This window comes from Ambystoma mexicanum, chromosome 8 (assembly GCF_040938575.1).
Source record: "Ambystoma mexicanum isolate Mex_15411 chromosome 8, UKY_AmexF1_1, whole genome shotgun sequence".
Lineage (NCBI taxonomy): Eukaryota > Metazoa > Chordata > Amphibia > Caudata > Ambystomatidae > Ambystoma > Ambystoma mexicanum.
The window spans coordinates 227,451,155-227,472,011 of NC_090929.1; the positions used below are offsets into that span (position 1 = coordinate 227,451,155).

Genomic DNA, 20,857 nt, shown 5'->3' on the forward strand with positions numbered 1-20,857 from the left:
GAGATATCTGATACTCCGGGGATTTATAGAGCAATTAGAGGTGTGTATGGTCAACTCCTACTTCGCCAATCACGGGATCCCAACACACCTCCGCATGATGTGCGCCAAGATAACCTCATACTGGGAGGGCTTTTTCATTGGGGGGGGTGGTGATTTTAACTGTGTGAGGGGCCAAGACCTAGACAGGGCTAGCCTACCAGCGATTAGGCCACTGGCCGCCAACAGCATTAAATGCACTGATTGAGAGTTTGGATTGGGTGGATGTATTGATTGATTGATTGATATTTTATTTCTATCGCGCTCGTACACAAGTGTTTCAGAGCGTGACAAGGCAAGGGAGGGGAGCAGGGGAGAACACAATCAGCGATTTTACTAGGCCCAGTGACATTGAGAACGCGCAAGTGCATGGGAGAGGAGAGAGGGGAAAAGTGCATGGAAAGGGGGAGAGGTGGAAAGTGCAAAGCAGAGGATAAACAGATAAATAACAATAAATAAATAATAAAGGCAACAAACAGTAGTAATACAGCCAGCAATTTGCAAGTGCTAGGTTTAAGGCAGCAGACAGGGTAGGTCTGATAAGTGCAGGAAGAAAAGGGGGGCTGTATGGGTACAGATACAGACCACAGTGCGGGAGGGTGGCAGGATGAGCAGGTACCTGGGTCCAAAAGACAGAGGGTGGCCAGGTGCACGGTGCCAAGAGAGAACAGATCAGCAGGGGAGAGGGGGAGCGAAGGCAGAAAAAAAGGTCTTGAGGTGCTTCCGGAACCAGAGATGGTTCTCCTCAAGTTTTAGAGTGGCAGGGAGGCTGTATGGTATGGGGGAACTCCACCCTAATGTCAGTGGCTACTCCTATTTCTCCTTTCCTCACGGCTTAGTTACTAGATTAGACTACTTGTTTTTGGGTAGGGCCCAGCTACCGCAGGTGGAATCAGCACAATACTTAGGCAGGTCAATCTACGACCATTCGCCATTGCTGCTTGAGTGGAAAGTGCTGGGCCCATGCCCCCCATACCGCTGTGGCGCATGTCTGCAGACGACCTGACGGATCATGCTTTTAGGGTAGAACTCCGGGCCAAACTGGAAGAATACATGGAGAGAAATGTGGGCAGTGTACGAGACTGGGGTACAGTATGGGAGGCAATGAAAGTAGTGGTCAGGGGGGAGGTCATTGCTAGCGCGGATGGTATCAGAAGAACCCTTAGTCAGGACCTCGAAAGGTGGGAGGAGGACATCAAACAAATGAAAACGGGTGCCCCGGGGAGTTCTACAGTAGAAACGAAACTAGCGGAAACCAGGTGCAAATGCCAGGAAGCGTGGAGGAGGTTGGAAAAAATGTGATTACTCGGTACAAACTTCCAGGGCACATGCAGAAGGAGACAAGACGAGCAGATTGCTATCATGGTTATGCAAAAGGAAACACCCGAGATGCGCAATAACGGAACTTAAAGACGCAACGGGTACAGTACACAAGACACAGCAGGCAATCAATGACACCTTCACAGAATTTTATTCCCAATTATATAGACACGACCAGGTAGTGCCTCGTGAAGACATCCAAGAGACACTGGAAAAATAGGGCTACCTAAACTGGGTAAATCGCAATTGGAGATGCTTGAGCAGGGGATTACTGCCGAAGATATTAGCGAGACAATTCAATGGCTGGCCACAAGTAAGACCCCGGCTAGCGATGGACTCCCCCCAGAGTTTTACATACGAGTCCGTTCTAACCCCGGCGCTGCTTGAAGTATTTAATGAGGCATACCAAAAAGGGGTGCTTCCAAAGAATATGAGGGAAACACTAATAATCCTGATACCCAAACCTGGGAAACCCGCTGATGAATGTGATTCGTATCACCCATTGTTGATGCTGAATTATGAAGTCAAGATATTGACGACCATATTAGCCAAAACGCTCTCCAAAGTTATCGGGGACCTGGTACACAGTGACCAAAATGGTTTAATTCCAGGCTGCAGTACGGCTATGACTTTGTTGCCTTCAACACGTAATAGCACAGACGGCGGATGCACAAGAGAAATATGCAATAATATCACTGGACGCAATCAAAGCATTTGATTCTTTGTATTGGGAATGGCTAATCAAGGTGCTGGGCGAATTTGGGTTTGGTGAACAGTTTATCAAATGGGTCAGGATACTGTAGAGGGCACCAGTCGCAAGGGTCAAACCCGCAACTAAATCTCCCAGTGGTACTGGAGGTGTTAGATAACTTTGCCAGGGTGTCTGGGATTTGCTTTAACAGGAAGAAGTCTTGCATATTCCCGCTAGCTGGATTACGGGGTGGGGGGCTGGAGGACCTACCAGTAGTGGGACTCAGATGGCAAATGGATACATTTAGATATCTAAGAGTAAACATATCGCACACACCAGAGCAAATGCACTAGAACAACACAGTAGCGGTAGTAAAGGGTTTGAGGAAGTCCATGATGTTCTGGTCTAGGCTACCACTGTCATTAATGGGGGCGGCGGCCATCATAAAAAAGATTGTGCTACTTAGATTCTTGTATCATTTCCATAATGTCCACTATTACATCAAGGCCTCCTTCTTCTATACTGTAGAGGTGATACTGAGAGAATTCCTATGGGGAACGGGTCGACATAATTTGTCACTTACCACACTATGCCTCGTACAAGAAAGAGGGAATGCAGCTGCCGGATCTTGAGAAATATTACCTTGCGGCACAACTTAGCTTTATAACCAAATGGCTTTCGGACGAAACCACGTTGGAAACGGTACTGCTCCGACAGATGGTAGCACCAGCATGTTTGAAAGAAATACTATGGGTCCCGTTAAATAGCCTGGGCAATGCCCCCATGATAGTAACGCTGGGCAGGAGAGTATGGTATTGAATGAGAACACTACTGCACCGTACTCACACTTACTTGCCTGAGGCCCCGATGGCAACTGACGTCTGCAAGGATAGAGCGGATTTAGCAATGGTTAGGCACTGGGAAAGGTGGCGTAGCTACACTTGGGGTGACATGTACGAAGAGGGGACCTTTAGAGAATTTGAATCCATACAGACAAAGGAGGGGATGACTAAGGGTCAATTTAGGTGGTTCCAGAAATCACGAGGGGTAGCAAAAAGAAAATGGGAAAAATGGCCTGAGGAACCAACAACAAATCCATTGTTGACACTTATGTTTAACCTAGGTGATGGCTGGAGGCTGGTGTCTAGATTGTATGGGATGCTAGCAGACAGGCCCAACCCCAAAAGTGCAGTGCTAAAAGGGAAATGGAAAAAGGACTTCGGAGTAGAAGTAACGGAAAAGGAATGGGAGAGGATACTAACATATCCCCATGAAGTGTCTAGGAACGCTCGGTTCCGGTTGATCCAACTGAATGTCTGGTGCCCCTGGTGCGGACAAGAAGAAGCAGGGCTGATGCACCTGTTCTGGTGTTGCGAAAGAGTGCAGCAGTTTTGGGTGCGAGTGATGCAAGCCTGCAGGGAAGCTGGAATTGCAAGGTACAAATGGACTCGGCAGGAATGCCTGCTAGGTACATACCCAAGGAACAGCAAGTTTAAACATATAGTCAAATTCATGGACATGGCTTGCATACTGGCCAAAAGAACCATTGCAATGGCCTGGAGGTTAACTGGGGCCCCACAATACTTGCACTGGTATAATGAACTTGAGTGCTGGACAGAAGCAGAATCCAAGGCTTGGGGAATCGGGGTATCCAGGTCTGACTCTGATGTAAGTGATGCATATGACGCCTGGAAGGCACTGGTATGGGACATGTTTCATCCGTCAGATGACAAACCCTAATGAACAAATACTAGATAAACAAAGTACAGGATGTCGATGATGACACATTATAACCACCCCCTCCAGACCAAGAAAGTATCCCCCCCTGGGTTGGACCCCACGCATTTCTACAGATGCGTTAAAGGCACAAATGCAATAAGCCCCAAATGTGAAGCAGTTTATTTTTCTTTGTTGGTTTTGTTTCTTACGATTTGGTTGTTATAATGTTATGACATTGTTAATAAAAGGCATTACTTGCAACAAGATACCATTGACAAGAGATATATGCTGACTGTTAACTAAGTAATTGCCGATAAAAAACATTTAAAAATAAATTAACAAGTCCTAGGACATGTGGGGTATTTGGAAAACCCATGGGGGAACTGCAAAACGAGTGTAGTCTTTTTAAATTGTTTCAAATCGGAAAAAACAATTCTGTGAAAAAAGGTGGTATACAGTATTATCTATGATCTTTAGATTATTCAAAAGCAGCAAATTATAAATCTCATAGGTCACAAAGAAGATGTGCAAAAGGGGAAAGATTAACCCATCTTGTGTTAATATCAATGTGCATGACGTTACAGGGATGGTGTATTTATGTATTCCTTCCTCTAACAGATTCCTCATCTGTCATCCAGCTGTCTTTGGAAGATTTTTCACCACCAAGGGGTGTAGCGGGGATCTGACCTGTACCCATGTGTGACCCTACTCTGTACATGTCGGGGGAAACTATATATGGAACCGCCAAGACCTCAGTTTCTTTTCTCTGCACACCCAGAATTCTTCTGGAAAGCCATAAAGCGTTTCTAAATTGTTACTCCGTCATGCCTAACCCTCCTAAGCCTTCAGGCTGAAAGCCTTCGCAGACTGTGGGAAGCTGATATCCATGTCAAATTCCCATAGGGTATGCCTGTACTGCCACAAGGATGACCATGATTGCCCATCTTGCCATTCGATGCACCATAAGGACCTCAGGGAGCGTCCTGCTAAATGTTTCATTTTCTACCACAAACAGATTAGTACAATAACCCCTTTGAAGGCCCCACTCTCGGAGACCAAGAAGATCATGGTCAAGGAGCCTGTTTAAGAGCTGATCTGTAAGGATCACAAGAAAAAGAGGTCCCACTCCTCCATCAACTTCTCCAGGCACATAGTTACTGCCCACCCGCCCAGTCCTCCACTTTGAAGGAATAGAAAAATGCAGTCAGCAGATGTTGGACTTCTTTGCCATGGCCCTGGCACAGGTGCCACCTGAGGTCACACTGCACTTATTGAAGCTGGCAGAGATGCCTTAGTGAACAGCATCTCCACGCCTGTTGGCTTCGTTCAAGCTCCTCCAGTGGAGGCTGTGCAGCTTTGCATTCTGGCTCTGAGGCAACGACTTTGCATTCTTTGGCACCATTGATACTGTCATTTCCCTGGAATATGCCCTTCTTCGAAAAGGCCAATTCCTGTACAAGATGTCTGAAATCATTAACAAGAAAGAGGAAACCATCCCATTTGGTTTTAAATAAATATATTCAGAGGTGGCCGAGGACTTCCTGGAGAGGTGTATGGGCATGATAACATAGCACATCTGGCTTCAGGCTTTCAAGGGGCCACCCACTTGGATACCTCTTCAGGGGTGTATACAGGGTAGGGCCTGAGCGGGCAAGCCCCCCCGAAATCTGTAAATGCCCACTCAGCAGCGCTGCATAGACATTTACAGATGTTAATGTCACTGCAGTGGGCCCAACTGCATCAGCTTCAGGCCCGAATTGTTAGACAATCCTGGCTACGCCTCTGTACCTCTCCAGAGTTGAATATCCTTCCGACGACAGTACTAGGCAGGCATCACACTCCCTACGAAACAGTGATTGCAAAGGTGGTGGAGACATTGGGATTGTCTGCCCTCACTAGGCCTAAGGCCCTGTATGACCTTATGGACATTTTGTATGAGGATCCTCCAAGGGAGACCCTGCGGCCGTTTAATCTAGTGGTTGCTGTTTCCGTTTTGTCAGTCTGCAAGAAACAGACCTAAATGCCTGAGTAGACCGGGAACTTGCTAAGAATTAAAGCCCTGGTGCCTCAAATCCGGAATTCCTTACCAGTATTCTGTCTCAGGAGTGCTTGGTAATGCAATCCACAATGCCGGGCTTAAAGACATAGGGCCTCATTACAAGGTTGCCGGTCCGGATACAATGGTACCAGTAAGCTTACCGGTACCGTTGTATCAGGACCAGCAAACTCTGAGTTGTGCCATGGGTGCCTTTCATTCCACCAAGTCTGCCTATGCAGAATGAAAGGCACCCGCGAGCACAGCAAGCCTGTAGTACCGGCACTGTTATGAACGGTGCCAGTGCTACATGCATCCTCATTCCCATTGAGCCCTATGGGGCTCAAATGGGAATGGAGATATACCAGCACCCGTGAAACGGCAATTACAGGGTCCATGGGGCCGGAATACCCAGTAATTGCCCATTCGCGGGTGCTGGAGTTTCATGCTGGTTTGGAGGTAGCCTTGCCGGTTGTACCGGGAAGGCTACCTCCAACCTTATAATGAGGCCCATAGTCCTTTCCTTCTTCGCTTCTTGATTGAGAGAACAAGAAGCTGGACACCATGGGATGCAAGGTGTTCGTGTCTGTCAGTCTGAGTTTTCGAGCTGTGAATGCTACTTGATCCCTGCTCAAGTACACATTTGATATGTGGATTGTGATCTCTGGTCATTGTCTCAGATGGCCTCAGAAAGCCACAGAAAAATATAGTAGATTTAAGGTATTATATATTAAAGATTTAAATAACTGGTCTGTGAAGACTGGGACGGTTGAGAATACGAGGGTCCCTCTTTTTCCTTCTGTTTTTCTTCATGTGCTGGTGAGTTTGAATTGGGGAGGATTTCTGTCCCTCTCCTGTTTCCCTGCAGTCCCTTCTCACTTTTTTTTCCCGCAACCTTACCATATTCTTGTTGTCTGTCTAGGGACGATAGGTCAGGTGTTGGTTGTCTCATCTCTGGCAAGAAAAACCCAGGCTATTACATTCCTGTTCTAGATTCCATACCCCTGGTTCCGGTGTGGGTTTTCTTGCTTGCACCCAGGTGCATTCTGGGAGTTGCTTCCCTAAAAAAAGGTAGACAAGAACTTTTGGCGGTAAACATCTCTTTGGGGTAAAGACCAATGAGTCCTTGTAGAACAGTGAACCAGTTGATTATGGTGCAGGCCCAGTTGGATTTGTGGATGACTACCACACCTCCACCTTCTTCACCCCAAGTTACACATACAGATTCTGCATCACCCTTCCATTTGGATCCACACACTCCGAACTTGTTGACATCCAGTTGTGTGTTCCCTAAGCTGCAGGAGGAAGGGGAAAAAGGGGAAAAAAGTGAAACTGAGGTTAGATGGTACAGGAGGCTCTATATCTACTCACTCTGACATCACTTCCAGACCCATGGAGCCGGTGATTTGAGGGACATCGGCACAGAGCCGGTTTCCACTCTTCTGCAGGCTGAAACAATTCTAAAAATCAACAATATCTAAGATAAAGAATCCGTTAGAAGAGAATCCATCAGAAAGAACATTACAGAAGTCAAGTGATTTGTTCATCTTGGGTGCATTGCAATTAGAGGATGTGATAGTTGGGAGCCAACTCGAGTTTCGGCTGAAAAGAGCGCTCATTTTCAAGTATTCTTCAGCACAGTATCCCTCGAACTTACAGGGGTCTAACTGCTCATTGGCAGCAGTCTACATGAGTCAGAGGTTCACACAATATGGATAAGTTGTTAACATTGATAGATTCTCCAACATAAAAGGTTTCTGTGCTGAGAAACCGAGGGCTCTGGGCACCACCCACTCCAGTGATCTAATTCAGCTTAGGACCTTGGGTTCCTAATTATATCACTCGATTTGCAGAGGTGTCATCAGATCTTCAAGTGAAGTAATTGATTACACCATATTGAATAAATGTTCCACCCTGAAGAAGGCTGGGCCAAGGATTAATTATGCCAGTCAGCCGAAACTCTAGTTGGCTTTCAACTATAGCCTCCTCTAATTGCACTCAAACATATCTAGAAAGGGTGCGCTTTGTGCATGAATACCCTTTTGTGATTGATTGATCACTGATACATGCAGAAACTGTCATGACCACTGCCTCCAAGGTGTCAGACCTAGCCCAACATCCTTGGAAGCAGGGTTATGACCCTTATTCCAGGCACAAGCCGGCCCCCGTAGGGGCCTTTTGGACCTCGTCCTGGCGCCAGCAGCGCCAGGCTCATGCTCATAAAGGGACCCAGTCCCGCACTGGAAGCGCCGGGCTCATATAAAAAGGATTGGTGCTTGGGTGGACTTACCTCCTGCAGACCATGCTGCTTCCCTACCTGCAGGATGAACTCTTCATCCAATCCTGCTGGGACTACTTTAACTGCTGGGTGGGGCCAGCACCACTCCCAAGAATTACATACTGGAACTCTTTTCTTACCTCTGAAAGCTGTGGAAGAAGACGCCTAAGCACTACTGAAGGCTATTTAAACCACACCCGATTGGTTTCACGTGCTTCGCGTTATTCTGCAATAGCAGCAGGACGCTCACCGTGTCGGCTCCAGCTGATCTTCTTCTTCTGCACCTGAAAACAGGAAAATCTTCAACTTACCTTCCGGAATCCAGCTCCAGCCTTCCGCGACATCTGAAAAGGAAAACGAGAACATTAGAGTAGCACGAGAAGGTACCAGAGCTGCTCTTACCACCTTCCGGCGCCTTCCAAGGCCTCGTGCCGCGATTCTTCGTTCTCCAGCCATCTGCAACTACAAAGAATACAGGTTAGCGATAACTCTGTGATATCTGCTTACCTGTGCCACGGTCTCCGCGAGCTCCGTTCAGCGCCATTTGTCCGCACCTGTAAAATACAAGAAGGACATTATTAGAGCTCAGGACTCCATTTCTACTCACGTGCCTTAAGTGGTGATACCTGTCCATCCTCCGGCACGATCCTTCGGCATCAGTCTTCATCGCTGATTGCACCGCGACCTGAAAGAAAGGGGAAAAAGACTTTTAAAAGTGCATTTAACTTCAGACGAACTTTTTACTTGCCTGCAAAAACTCCGGACTTCTCCACTTACCGGATCAGCATACCGGACTTGCAAAGAGGCAAGATTCTGAAAGGACAATAAAAAGACTCATATAAGGCACTCACCGTTTGTGCAGCTAACGACGGTCTTGCCTTCTGGACTCTACCTCCGCAATAAAAGGCTGAACTATCGTCCAGTGAAGTAACTGGCTACAGCGCCCCTGCACAGACGCAGGATGGAGAGCGCCGCTTTTACCTACCTAAGGTGAGCACGTGCGGCCTAGGAGAGTTATAGGAGTGTCAGGAAGGGGAAAGGGCTGAAACCCCGTCAGGCAGACGTTAACCCCTGTTTCTTCTCTGCCCGCAGACATCTCACTCTCCAGATTAAGATCACAGTAAGGAGGGGGCCCTTCCAGGGTGGTGCCAGAGACCTGCGAGTGACCTTGGAAGGTTCGGAGAACGCCCAGACCAGACCCGCGCCTCCGAGGGATTCAGGTGAGCGTTACAGAACGCGAAGCCTACCACAAATATCCCACCAGGCGCAATGGAAACCTCGGATACAGACCAATTGGCCCAATTGCTTGGGGAGCTGAGGGCCGAGGTACATGCATCTCGTCAAGAAACAAATGCCTTACGAAGGGAATTGATCGTTTCCAAAGAGCGAGCGGACGACCTGGCCAGGCAATTGCTACAAATTCAAGCTGGGCAAGCACCTTTGCCTACCTCGGGAGGGAATTATCCACTTACAACCTCAAGCAATCCGGTGCAGATTAATCTGCCAGGGAATGTGCCCCTGGCTCCACCAGAACGTTTCTCAGGTGATCCTAAACGCTACGCAGTATTCATCAACCAATGCCGCTTGCACTTTTTGTGTAGACCCGCTGCATTCCCAACTGACCAAGCTAAAGTAGCGTTTGTACTTTCCTATCTTAGTGGCAATGCGGCTGATTGGTCCATTCCTTTAGTGACACAGGATGATCCGGTCCTCCAAAACTTCCAAGACTTTCAGGCCAGTATGGAAAAGTTGTTCGCACGACACTCACAAGGGCAGGCCTTGGACAATGAACTCCTATCGCTAAGACAAGGTAACCAAGATCTCCTGGCGTACATAGCATCTTTTAACAGACTGGTGGTTGAAACCAGGTGGCCAGAAGACAAGAGGATCACGCTTTTCCACAGGGGGCTACGTGGAGAACTTAAAGATGTCTTAGCACAGGTGGTAAATCCTCCGCATGAGTGCTCCGATTATATCGACCTAGTAGTTCAATTAGATCATTAACTACAGAACAGAAAGGCCGATCGCTCCAGATTTGAAACCCGGACGTTCTCAAAGACTCAAAACCCTGCTAAAGGAAATGATTCCGTGGAACCCATGCAGATAGGCATCGTGAAAGGACCTTTAACTCAAAAGGAACGAGAAAGGCGAAGACAGTTACAGCTGTGCCTCTACTGTGGGAAGTCTGGACACTTCCTTCGAGATTGTTCAGTGAAACCGGTCAAGAAAGCCTTGGGAGCTTCCGATAAGGATGCAAAACAACAAGAATCGGGAAACGACCTCGCCCGGCAAGCGTAGAGGTCCGCTTGCCGAGCGTAAAAACTAGTTCCTTGACCTCGCATTTCGTACTGCCCATGGTCCTCATAAGCCCCGACCAACCAAATCGTACGCATGCTATTAAGGCATTCATTGATAGCGGATCAATCGGTAACTACGTGGATCTAGATATGGCAACTAGGATGAATCTTCCTTTATGTCCTAAATTGGTAAAAGATGTAATCACTACAGTGGATGGTACAGAAATAGTTTCCGGACCAGTCTCTCACACCACCGTGGAAGTGACGCTGCTCTGCCAGGACGGACATTGGGAAGGAATCGTGTTTGATGTAATCAAGGCCCCGCAGTTTCAAGTAATTCTAGGAGTTCCTTGGTTGGAAAAACACAATCCTCAGATCGACTGGCGAGCCAAGGTAATCCGGTTTCCAGAGTGCGCCCAAACTTGTTATTCTCGGCCCGACATCAGGCTGGCAGCCATCGCTTCCGAGAACCTCCAATTGCCTCCTGAATACCAAGAGTTTAGTGATGTCTTCCAGAAAGATCAGGCCAACACCTTGCCCCCGCACAGATCATACGACTGCCAGATAGACCTGATACCCGTATCCACTCCACCGTGCAGTAGAATATATGCTCTTACTGAGCCAGAAAATCTTCACCTCAGACAATACTTAGACCAGTACCTGGCTAACGGATTTATTCGTCCCTCAAAATCTCCAGCTTCTTCAGCTTTGTTCTTCGTCCCGAAAAAGGAAGGTGACCTGAGAACGTGTATAGATTACCGCGCCCTGAACCAGATTACAGTCAAAAACAGGTATCCGCTGCCTCTGATTCCCGAACTATTGGACCAAGTAAAAGGCGCCTGCATTTACACAAAACTAGATCTCAGAGGAGCTTACCACTTGGTATGAATCAGGGAGGGTGACGAATGGAAGACGGCCTTTCGCACAAAATACGGATTATTCGAGTATCAAGTAATGCCTTTTGGACTATGTAATGCACCGGCCGCCTTCCAGTTCTTTATGAATGACGTTCTCCGAGAGCTTATTGATGTTTGTGTAGTCGTCTACATTGATGACATCCTGGTATACTCCTCCTCAGAAGCTGAACACCGACGACATGTCACCGCAGTTTTGCAGAGGCTTCGCCACCATCGTTTATTTGCTAAGTTGGAAAAGTGTACCTTTCATGTAAAGGAAGTCGAAATTTTGGGGTTCATTTTGTCACCCAACGGTGTTCACATGGACACAAGAAAAGTGGATACTATCACCAAATGGCCGTCTCCGACTTCGGTAAAAGGAGTACAGAGCATGTTGGGCTTCGCTAATTTTTACCGAAGGTTTATCCTCAAATTCTCTCGAATAGTCCAACCTATCACGGCTCTCCTAAAAAAGAACAAAAAATTCGAGTGGACTCCAGAGGCCGAACAAGCCTTCCAAGATTTGAAAGCCAAATTTATTTCTGCTACAGTCCTGAAACATCCTCGTCCAGAACTTCCTTATATCGTCGAGACCGACGCATCTAGCCTTGCAATGGGGGCAATTTTGTCACAAAGAGATCCTGAAACACACCAATTACACCCTGTGGCGTTTTGGTCCCGCAAATTTTCGGCCCCGGAAATCAACTACACAATCACGGACAAGGAACTTCTGGCAATCAAGTCCGCCTTTAAGGCCTGGCGGCATTATCTCCTAGGAGCCCGGCACACTGTCACTGTAATTACTGATCATCGTAACCTCCAATATTTGAAGTCAGCCAAGGCCCAATCTTCAAGACAACTCCGTTGGGCTTTATTTTTCACGGAATTTGATTTTGTGATTACGTTTCGGCCGGGCGTCAAAAACGGAAAAGCTGATGCCCTTTCACGAATAGGCGTTAACGAACTCGCAGCTAATCCAGAACCAGTACCCATAATCCCCGAACAAAAGATTTTGGGAGTCATCAACACAATGTCTCTTGACGACATAAAAAGGAAGATCAAGCAAATAATAACTCCCGAAGATTCCTTGACTTGGCTGCAGAAAGGAAAGGATTTTACGATAGATCAAGATCTATTATACTTCCAAGGCAGACTTTATTTACCGTGTGATGATTTACAGAAACAGGTCATCAACTGCTATCATGATTCCTTAATAGAGGGACATCCGGGTGTAGCCAAAACCTCCGAAAAAATTAAAAGACATTTCTGGTGGCCGTCATGGAGAAAGGATATCAAAGACTTTGTGGCCTCATGCGGCATCTGTGCACAAAACAAGAGCCAGAGAGAAAAACCAGCCGGGCTACTGCATCCGATAGACATTCCACCGTTCCCTTGGCACACCCTCTCAATGGATTTTATCACGGATTTACCCCCTTGTTCCGGATATAATACAATTCTAGTAATGGTTGATCTTTTTTCAAAGATGGCTCATTTTGTTCCACTGAAAGGATTACCCACAGCTTCCATTCTAGCCCGAGAATTCCTTGAAAACATCGTTCGCTTGCACGGGTTCCCTTCAGTCCTAATCTCTGATCGAGGGAGCCAGTTCATTTCCCATTTCTGGAGAAGTTGTTGTCGTCTTGCACAAATTGACGTGCGACTCTCTACCAGCCACCACCCTCAAACTGACGGGCAGACTAAGAGGACTAACCAAACTCTGGAACAGTATCTTCGTTGCATGTTACAACAATCAGAGGGTACTTGGAGGGACATTCTTTGGATTGCTGAATATGCGTACAACAATTCAATACATACCGGAACAGGTAAAACCCCTTTCTTCCTGTTGTATGGGGTTCACCCTCGGACCTCTAATTTAGATCCGCCTCAAGATCTCGGAACACCCGCTGTGGACCATCTTCATGCGACCATAACTCAAACATTTAAGGAAGCCGTCGCACACCTTCAACGAGCCAAAGAATCTTATAAGAAAGGTGCTGATCAACATCGGAAAGAGGCCCCTCAGTACCAAGTAGGAGACCAAGTCTGGCTGTCTACTAAACATCTGTCTCTAAAAGGACCACGCACCTTCAATCCAAAGTACTTAGGACCCTACACGATCACGGCTGTGATAAATCCTGTGGCGGTTAAATTAGAATTGCCCACTCGAATGAAAATACATCCTGTTTTCCATGTTTCACTCCTGAAACCTATGCAACCCGGAACCCGTCTGACTAAACCTCCAGAGCCAATCCAAGTAGACGGAGAAAACGAATACGAGGTTCGGAACATCTTGGATTCTAAGTTTTTCAAGTCAAAACTGTATTACCTGATTGATTGGAAAGGGTATGGCCCCCAGGAGAGATCTTGGGAACCTTCAGAAAATGTCCATGCTTCTCGTCTAATCAGAAGATTTCATCGGACCTTCCCCAACAAACCAAAGCCTCTGGGGGAGACCAATTTGGGAGGGGCCTTGAGGGGGGGTGCTGTCATGACCACTGCCTCCAAGGTGTCAGACCTAGCCCAACATCCTTGGAAGCAGGGTTATGACCCTTATTCCAGGCACAAGCCGGCCCCCGTAGGGGCCTTTTGGACCTTGTCCTGGCGCCAGCAGCGCCAGGCTCATGCTCATAAAGGGACCCAGTCCCGGCACTGAAAGCGCCGGGCTCATATAAAAAGGATTGGTGCTTGGGTGGACTTACCTCCTGCAGACCATGCTGCTTCCCTACCTGCAGGATGAACTCTTCATCCAATCCTGCTGGGACTACTTTAACTGCCGGGTGGGGCCAGCACCACTCCCAAGAATTACATACTGGAACTCTTTTCTTACCTCTGAAAGCTGTGGAAGAAGACGCCTAAGCACTACTGAAGGCTATTTAAACCACACCCGATTGGTTTCACGTGCTTCGCGTTATTCTGCAATAGCAGCAGGACGCTCACCGTGTCGGCTCCAGCTGATCTTCTTCTTCTGCACCTGAAAACAGGAAAATCTTCAACTTACCTTCCGGAATCCAGCTCCAGCCTTCCGCGACATCTGAAAAGGAAAACGAGAACATTAGAGTAGCACGAGAAGGTACCAGAGCTGCTCTTACCACCTTCCGGCGCCTTCCAAGGCCTCGTGCCGCGATTCTTCGTTCTCCAGCCATCTGCAACTACAAAGAATACAGGTTAGCGATAACTCTGTGATATCTGCTTACCTGTGCCACGGTCTCCGCGAGCTCCGTTCAGCGCCATTTGTCCGCACCTGTAAAATACAAGAAGGACATTATTAGAGCTCAGGACTCCATTTCTACTCACGTGCCTTAAGTGGTGATACCTGTCCATCCTCCGGCACGATCCTTCGGCATCAGTCTTCATCGCCGATTGCACCGCGACCTGAAAGAAAGGGGAAAAAGACTTTTAAAAGTGCATTTAACTTCAGACGAACTTTTTACTTGCCTGCAAAAACTCCGGACTTCTCCACTTACCGGATCAGCATACCGGACTTGCAAAGAGGCAAGATTCTGAAAGGACAATAAAAAGACTCATATAAGGCACTCACCGTTCGTGCAGCTAACGACGGTCTTGCCTTCTGGACTCTACCTCCGCAATAAAAGGCTGAACTATCGTCCAGTGAAGTAACTGGCTACAGCGCCCCTGCACAGACGCAGGATGGAGAGCGCCGCTTTTACCTACCTAAGGTGAGCATGTGCGGCCTAGGAGAGTTATAGGAGTGTCAGGAAGGGGAAAGGGCTGAAACCCCGTCAGGCAGACGTTAACCCCTGTTTCTTCTCTGCCCGCAGACATCTCACTCTCCAGATTAAGATCACAGTAAGGAGGGGGCCCTTCCAGGGTGGTGCCAGAGACCTGCGAGTGACCTTGGAAGGTTCGGAGAACGCCCAGACCAGACCCGCGCCTCTGAGGGATTCAGGTGAGCGTTACAGAAACAAGAGTGTAATTTCTACACTAAAACGTAAACAATCAAATTTTATTACTAACATTGCATTGAAGAAACAAAAAAATCTTGTTTTTTTAAACATGTGTGTGGATGTGTGTGAATGTATTGTTGTGAGTCCTTTTTCCACTTGGACAGGGCTTTGTACCTAGCAAAGCTGTGCTGGAATTCTTTTATTTATCCCACCTCTTTCTACATTTTTACAATTCTTTCCTTTGCCAATAAGCCTCCCACATCACCTAGTCGGGCTTGACCATTTTTTTTGTGTGTTAGTACTGTGGCAGGCATTATGTGGCAGCCGACTCACACACGCTCTGCATTGAGTGCTTGGGCCTGGAGTACCTGTGGCTCGACCAGACGTCCTGTCGTACTTTTTTCCACCGATGCCTGCATATTGTAATTGTAATTGGTTATTTATAATGCACTTAGGTTTCTAAGCGCGGACCCGGGGATCAAACTGTGTTGCTTCCAAGACGAGCGCGTTGCCCCTGAGCTATTCTCCCGAGACATAGGAGGCTTCAGTGCTAGGAGGAGCTCTTTCAGAGGCCTACCTACGATCTCACCAAGGATTTAATGACTGCATTATGCTTGATAGCATTATTCTTCAAGGCACTCCTCTTGGGAGATTCCGCCTGTGGTCATCTTAGCCGGAGGAACTTTAGTCATGTGATGGCGAGCCACCGCACTACCAGGGCATTCTTGAGGCCTCTTTGGCTTGTACTTGCGCTCAGGCAGTGGAGATTTAAAGATTTTTCACTGGGTCCTGGGGCCGCAGGTGACACTCGAAAGTCGGTAACCTTCTGCTGGACTCTTCAAGCCCAAGGGCTGTTTGCCTTCCACTGGGACTTGTCCCAAGTATTCCTCTTCCATTGCCAGGGCTTGTCCTGAGGACCTGAGAGGGTACTGCACTCACTAAGCATCAAGTCTTTGTGCACCGCAGTGACCATTCTCTCTCACTGAGCTTCAAGCCTTTAGGCATCTCAGGGAAGGTGCGTACAGCTAGCAGCTTCGAAAAAGTGTGTTGAAGTGCTCCAAAATGGCAACAACTCCCTCTGAAAAGACTGAGGATTCTTCCATCAGAGAAATGTAGACAGCTGGGGCCCAGTCAGAAATCTCCCCTTTTGAGTCTCTTCATTGAGTTCTTCCAGGCCTAGTTATCAAAGGGACACACCTATTTCCTTGCTTCCTACAGTTACCAAGGATTCCTTTTGTGGGTGGATTGGTCTCCATTTCGGCCCAACCTCATATTTTATCCTGCCTTCAAGGATGAGATATGGTCATTTGGAGCTTCACCACACCTTCACTCTTCATGGTACCTGGCCTCCATGCCTTCTGGGACAGCTTCTTTTGCTTCCCCTTCTACGCCAGCAGAGGACGATCATTTATTTTATCTGTTTAATATTGAATGCTCTCGGACCATACGGTTCACTAATTCAAGAATCGTACTAAAGAGGTGATTGTAGCTGTCATTACTCCTGCAACACACAGCTACGAATAGCACGATCAATCTTCTGCTACTCAACCACTGCCCATTCAGGCCGATCTGTCTCCATCAGAGCTAGTCTGTGTGTCTACAATCAGCCACAATTGGAAGACGTGGTGCCCAGGAAGCTTCACATTTGAGCACTTCGGTTACAATGTCCCTCAACACTGCTGGTGGTCCTGCCTTAAAGAACATGGACGGTGATGCGAAACCTGCTCCCTAATCAGCAAAGGCGATTCCGGAATGCAGGCAGCAGAGGCGACAGCATAATCCTATAGCTCCTGGTCCTCTCCCTTTTGTGATAATATTGGATTATGAACTCAAAAAAGAAGATTGACACTGCAAAAAACCCTATACCCAAGAAACCAAAGCCTGCTTCAGAAATGGGTAAGGCTCCAAATACTCAGGATATATATTGCTTGTTACAGAAAATGGCTCAAGATCTGGGGAAAGTAGCACAGGATGTGGGGGATGTTAAGTCTGCTATGGAGGATATTTCCCTAAAGGTCTCCCAACTGGACTGCCGTGTTTCTGCATTGGAAAGTGGATCTACATCAATTTCTATGGAAATAGCAGGAGGTTTCAGAGCTTACAACAGTTTGAAAGATGAAGTACAGAAAGGGAAAGATACAAACCTGGAATTGGACTTAAGGATCAGAAGCAAGAAACTGAGGTTGGTGGGGATTGAGGAAGATAATGCTGTGAAGATTTGCTACAGTTGGTGCTGGACATCTTGAAAACTTCCTTCAACTGTGATCGAATTATTCATGGTGACATTGACAATGTGTACAGGGTTGGCAGAAAGAGTGGTCCTAAAGCAAGACAAGTTCTCATCTCTTTTGTTTGTACAGGGGTCAAGGAAGAGATTCTCAGGAATGCTACAAAGAGAGGCAATCCCTTTATAAGGGCAAACAGATTTGTATCTATCCAGATTATACCAGAGAGTCTCTGACTATCAGGAAATCATTTAAGGAAGCTAAAGATATGGCGGAACTGGTAGCAGTGAAGGCATTTTTAAATAGAAATAATTTGCTGACTCTTGTGCTCCCTGGTGGTGATAAAAGCACAATGGATCCTAAAAGAAGCTGTGAGCTGGCTGGAGCCGCTTCATAATAAGGATATCTGAGGTTCTGATTTAACATACTCCCCACATTCATGACTTTTAATTTTGTGTTTTTTAGTTTTTAACTTCAATACTGTGATTTGGTATAGTAAAAATGGCGCTGCAATTCGGTACAGTTTAATGATCTTATTTTTAAATGAACACCAACTGTACTCGCGGTCCTTCATGTACCGTGGGTGTACTCGTGAATGCATATGAGAAAAGGACCCAACTTCAACATCAGCTGATTCAAGTCACATGGTATGACATGCCGGAACACGGCGTGGATCGGGTTATGCTGCGGCTGGCTTCCGGATTGTGAACTGCGCCATTGATTGTGGGCTCCCGATTTCTTATGAGCAACAGCACTCGGGCTGAACAGGCAAATCCTATGAGATGAACTGTGACAGTTCCATGGAGGTTAGTGATTCTCCTCAGACAGTCCTTGATGTTTTCTGGTACTACTACCTTCCAGAAGCGGTTTAAGAATGTTTTTGAAAACATAATAAACATCACGTAATCGTCAGCGGTCCGATCGTTCAAGTGGTCTGATGTCGTTTGGACGGAATCCTTTTCCGACTCACTTTGATTCATTTCATTGTTCTATCGCCTACTGTTTGTGCTTGTGCCCACTTGACTTCGTGAGCGTGTACGTGCAGCGGTACTCATGTACGCCGTCATTTATTCAAGGAGCAATTCATCAACTTCAAAAGATCGTCCCTTCAGGCGCAGGCTGTTCTGCTGTCACATCGGTTTGGCCTCTCTTTCACTCGGGGCAATGAGGCACTAAGACAAAGCTCTCCCCAATACTGTTCTCGCCCTGGTCTTTTTCTGCTTTCTCTTATGATACTATTGGTCATTTTATGGTGTTGGGTTGGGTGGGATAATTTTATGTATTGCTCCTGCTGTTGTGCTGATGTGTTCTTGTATACTCAAATCATTTGGCAAGATGATATCGGTGTATGAAAGGCATCTATTTGGCTAAGGGTTCGAGTTAATCTGATGCACTGTGCTTGAAGTCACGATGCGCCTGACCTGTTCTTGACACTACGATATTCATGATTTTACAGTGTGGCTATGGTTTATTTTATTTTCTGAGTTTGTTACTCCTCATCACTATGCGTCAGCATCGAATTAAGCAGTTAAATATTGCAATCACTTTTGTATGCCTTGCCTGTACAACTTCAGTCACTCAGCTGGTTCATATCAAGTAGCCTGATGATCCGGGGTTGGGTTGGCTGTTGGTTGTGTTTGGTTGGTTTGTGGCGGGAGGACACTGGGTAAAATCTTTGTCACGTGGAGGGTTGGGGAGGCAGGAGGTCGGTAATGAATTGTGTTGTGGTGATGGGGAGGCAGAGCACAGGTGTAGTTTGTATTGGGTGTACTGGGACGACATGCCAGGATGATGTTATGTACTGGATGGGTGGGGGTTGGGGGGACATGTGGCTGGGAACTTTGGCTGGCTAGGCAAGGTGAGGGAAGACAGCCCCCTGATTCGGTTGTGGCGACTTAAGGTCATGAGCTTATTTTGGCATAACGCTGATGGGAGTGAGTGTATTTTGATTATCAGCTACAGTCTTTGTTTTATGCTTTTGGGCCAGAATAGGGAAGGAAGTTGATGTGTATTTGAGACGAAAAGGGGTTGGGGTGTCCTGATGGGGCTTGCTTTCCTGCAGGCATTACGGATACAGGTAGCTATTGTATATGTTCTTTTGGGGATTTGTGTTTTTTGATGTTTGGGCAATAGTCCATATTCTAAATCATGCCAACAACTCTCCACCCTCATTATTTTCCTTAGTTGTTTATTCAATAAACATGCTAGTACCAGCCTGACTAGTGTACAATATAATAATATTTTGTTTATGTAGCATCTATACAGAATGGGCCTCATTCCGAGTGTGGCGGTAAGGGGGTAAAACCAGCCGCCCTTAGTGGGAGCCGCTAAAGGACCAGGGAGCTAATAACCGGGCCGTTATTAGCTCCCTCCCCATTCCCATTGAGCCCTATGGGGGCTCAAATGGGAATGGGGATGGCTTCCCTGAATGGGGAAATACCGGGTCCTCCAAGGTTGCAATGACCCGGTAAGTCCCCATTCAGGGAACCCGGAGCCGAGTTTGGAGGCAGCCATGCCGCAAATAGCGACATGGCTACCTACAAACTCATACTGAGGCCCAATGTGTTTCAAAGCTCTTCAAGGCAAGGGAGGGAACAAGAGAAAATACAATGACATTCTTACAGGCCATGAACAGTAAGGATGTGAAATTAACTATTGTACTCGGCCTGACGACATTTCAGACAGTGCAAGAGCTAAGACATAGATAAGGAAGGGAGCGGGAGAGTGGGAAGGAAATGGAAACAAACAGGCGACTACCCTTCTAGGCCTGATGACATTTCTGGTACAGCCATAGAAAAAGAAAAGGTGAGGGAGAGGGGTGCCGAAAGGGAGGGGAGAACCAAAACAAGCGATTATCATACAAGGCCTGACGACATTTCAGATAGTGCTGGAGGGGGGGGGCAAGCAAGGGGCGGGGTGAGGAGACAGACAAGGTTGCTATCATACTAGGTCCAGGGACAATTCTGATAGACTATGCGCATAGAAGAAAGTAAGGGGAGGAGGGGTGGAGATGGGAAAAGGGAAAGGAGGGGAGAACAGAGAGCAAGCAGTCAAAAAGAGTGGAGAAGCAAGAGGGGAGAGTGAATACAATTGCAGAAGTTAGTAGTAACACATAATGTTGCAAGCCAGGATTCAAGATGAAGATGGGAGCAGCATGATTCAGGGCCACCATGAGTACAAGATGCAAAGGAAGTGCAGCATGAGAGTTGAGAAAGGGTGACGCAACGTGAATCAATGAAGTCCATAAACGTCAAATCCAGCATTGGCCACTAGACGGTGATGGTGAAACCAGAATGTACAAGGACAGACTCCTGCTGAAGTAGGCTAGGTGGGGGGAGCAGGGTAGAAGAATCAAGCAAAACAGGCAACACCTGTGTGCGAGAAGCGTGGGGGCACAAGGGAACATCACAGGGGGACCAAAGGTGGTTGCGGATGGCCTGTGGGGACAGAGGGAG

General features: G+C 47.2%; 1 long non-coding RNA gene across 1 annotated transcript in view; it reads left to right on the forward strand.

The window, feature by feature from the left end:
- The first annotated feature begins 18,086 nt into the window (after nucleotides 1–18,086).
- The window catches only part of LOC138473567 (uncharacterized), a 169,574-nt gene continuing 166,803 nt past the window's right edge, over nucleotides 18,087–20,857 (forward strand). Inside the window, exon 1 of the long non-coding RNA XR_011268784.1 lies at nucleotides 18,087–18,208. This is a non-coding gene — a long non-coding RNA (uncharacterized lncRNA). The remainder of the gene's footprint in view (nucleotides 18,209–20,857) is intronic.